This window comes from Bos taurus, chromosome Y (genome assembly GCF_002263795.3).
Source record: "Bos taurus isolate L1 Dominette 01449 registration number 42190680 breed Hereford chromosome Y, ARS-UCD2.0, whole genome shotgun sequence".
Taxonomy (NCBI): domain Eukaryota; kingdom Metazoa; phylum Chordata; class Mammalia; order Artiodactyla; family Bovidae; genus Bos; species Bos taurus.
The window spans coordinates 23,123,046-23,125,971 of NC_082638.1; the positions used below are offsets into that span (position 1 = coordinate 23,123,046).

The following is a 2,926-nucleotide window of genomic DNA, read 5'->3' on the forward strand; positions in this document are numbered from 1 at the left end:
TCCCTGCTGGTAAACAGTAGATTGTTTATTTCCGTGAGCCTCCATTTTTGTTAAATTCTCTACTTCGTGGCATTTTTAGTTTCAATAAGTGATGTCATACAATATTTGTCTTTTTCTGAGTTAAGTTATTTTACTCAGTATTATACCTTCCATGTTGCTGCTAATGGCAATATTTCATTCTTTTTATGGCTGATTAATATTCCAAAATTCTTCTGGTGGTTCAGTGGCAAATAATCTGCCTGTCAGTCAGGAGATATGGGCTCAATCCCTAGGTAACAAAGATCCCTTGGAAAAGGAAATGGCAACCCACTGGAGTATTCTTGCCTGGATAATTCCATGGGCAGAAGAGCCTGGAGGGGTAGGGCCCATGGGGTCACAAAAAGGGGGACATGACTTAGTGACTGAACAATGAGTGTCCCATAGTATATATATGCCACATCTTTATCTATTCATCTATCATCTGATGGCCATTTAGGTTACTTCTATGTCTTGGTAAATGGTGTACTTCAGGGAACTTTGGGATACATGTATCTTTTTAATTAATGTTGTTTGTGTTTGTTTTAATATATATATAAAATAATGAAATTGTTAGGATATGTGTTTTTCCATTTTTATCTTTGTGAGAAATCTCCATACTGAGAAAAACCATTAGTTCACTCCTATGGAATACCTTTTAGACAGCAAGATTGAGTTTTTGAGGCTGTTAGTTGCTGACATTATATTTTTAGGTGTAATAAACATTACTATTAGGTTGGTGCCCTAAGGGCATCTACTTTGTATGCCTTTTTATCAAATGGCACAGCAACCCCACACCTGACACTGCTCCCCAGCTAAATTCTCACCTCTGCACTCACACACAGAAACACCAAGTCCTCTGCCTCTTCTGCCATGGGAAGTGTATCTTTGGGGCTCAGTCTGGACCCAGTTCCTCCCACTAATTTCTATATAACTCGAACTTCTAGTCTCGTCTTCAACTCCCCAGAACCCATCTGGTTCTCTTCACACACTTTCCCCTTCCCTGGCTTCTCCATCCCCCGCTATCTATCAGAGAGCTCAGACACACACATAATTCTACTTCATGTTGAATTTATTTAATTTTTATTATTAATGTATGCTGTTGGTGAAAGATTCAACGTCTATACTGTTGGCCATTTATTAGCAGCAAGACCCCTGAAGATTTCTCTAGCCATGTTCTGAAGTAACTGGCTTCCCACTGGTCCAGTGGAATGGCAGGGACCTCCCACGATCTCTATGACCTCCTCCAGTTCTTTCTGATTCAACTCTTCGTTCACTTTGAAACACTGGCTACAAAGCTTTGAACCTCTGATTTTCTTGTTGTCTGAGATGGGAGTTTTTTTGAGATTTCTTGGTCAGCTTTGGTTGAATTTGCTTATTCATCCTCATAGTTACCCTAGCCATCTGAAGAAAAAAAGAGAAGGAGAAAAGAACATCATTGGCTTGGGGAAAAGGTTGATGATGTTTGTAACTGAAGGCTTGAGAAGAAGGGGTGTGGGCAGAGAAGGGTTATGTGCCATGCAAGGACAAGGGGGTCTTATGGGGTGGCGTCAAAGTGCAAGAGTAGTTCGAATGGGTTCAGTTCACCTTGACACTTCTTTTGGACCTCAGGTGATAGCAGATCTTCATCTTTTCCTCCTGGGTATATGAAGTCAGCTGTTCCCAAACAGCTCTAGAACCTTGTGGCTTCCCAGTCATCATAGTCATTTTGAAGACTCCCAGTGATCTGCTCCAGAGCCCCTGAGGACCAGATGCTTTATGAGGTCATCAAGTCACTTCCACAGCCAATGGTGGCCATGGGCGAGCCTTCACATCACAAAGCCCAATTGTGACAACTCTAGGGGAGAATGGGGAGCAACTCAAGTGATTTGGTGGGAGAAATGAGGCATTTTTAACACTATACAAGCCCTCCAAACTCACCTGCCATCCTCAACTCTATAAGTTAACTCAGATGGGTCACATGGCAGTGAGAGTGTGTCTCCTTCAACCTTGCCTCACAGCCACACTATTCTGGGTATCATTCTGTTCTCTCCCACCATTCACAATTATGTAGTTTTTAATATCTTGCCTAAAATGTCTCCATGATAATTAGGCTGTGGAAATGCGAATCTTTTCACTTTCCTCCTACAAATGCTCTTAATGAACCTTGAAGACGATTTAATTCTGGACCACTTACCAGAAACCTTTTCCATCTCCCCTCATTTTCTCAGTGTTGATGTAGCTCTCCTCAGGTTTCTAGTTTCCATTCTAAAACTCATGCTTCAGGCTGTGAGACTGCACTGAATACACTTGCTCTTGCTCCACTTGGAATTCCAAGATCCTAGACTACCAGAGAACTGGCCTAGGAACTCTCAAATAGTGAGAACTCACACAAAGGTAACCACTTGAATACAAGACCCAGCAACACCCACCAACCAGTAGCACCCTGTGCAGAACATCTCATCCAAAAAAACAAACAAAACAAAAATAAAACCCAATCAGCAGCAGATAGGATTATCACCTCACTCACCCTAGCCAATCAGAGGAAAACAAACATAGAAACAAAACTCAGCACAAATATCACCATGCATGAACCATATAGAAAAAAGTGAACCAATCTTAGGAGAGCAGAAACCAAAAAGAAGAAAGAATTAAATCTCAAAGCTTCAAAGAACCAATCTTAGGAGGGCAGAAACCAAAAAGAAGAAAGAATTCAACCTCAAACCTCAACGTTTGATAGAGACCTCAAACATAATAAGTTTAAAAAAATTAAAAGGCAGAGAAATTCTATGAAGGAACAAGTTAGAAACACAGAAGTCCAAATAAATACAGAGGAAATAGGCAAACTATCTGAAAAATAAATCAGAATAATGATAGTAAAGATTTTCAAAAACCTTGAATGATAGTAAAGATGATAAAAACCTTGAAAATA

General features: G+C 40.3%; 1 long non-coding RNA gene across 1 annotated transcript; it reads right to left on the bottom strand.

Moving 5' to 3' along the window:
* Window positions 1-1,122: 1,122 nt before the first annotated feature.
* Window positions 1,123-1,781, bottom strand: LOC132344651 (uncharacterized). The gene is made up of 2 exons (XR_009493660.1): window positions 1,603-1,781; window positions 1,123-1,419 (listed from the first exon to the last, which is right to left on the bottom strand). It is a non-coding gene; the product is annotated as an uncharacterized lncRNA (long non-coding RNA).
* Window positions 1,782-2,926: the final 1,145 nt, after the last annotated feature.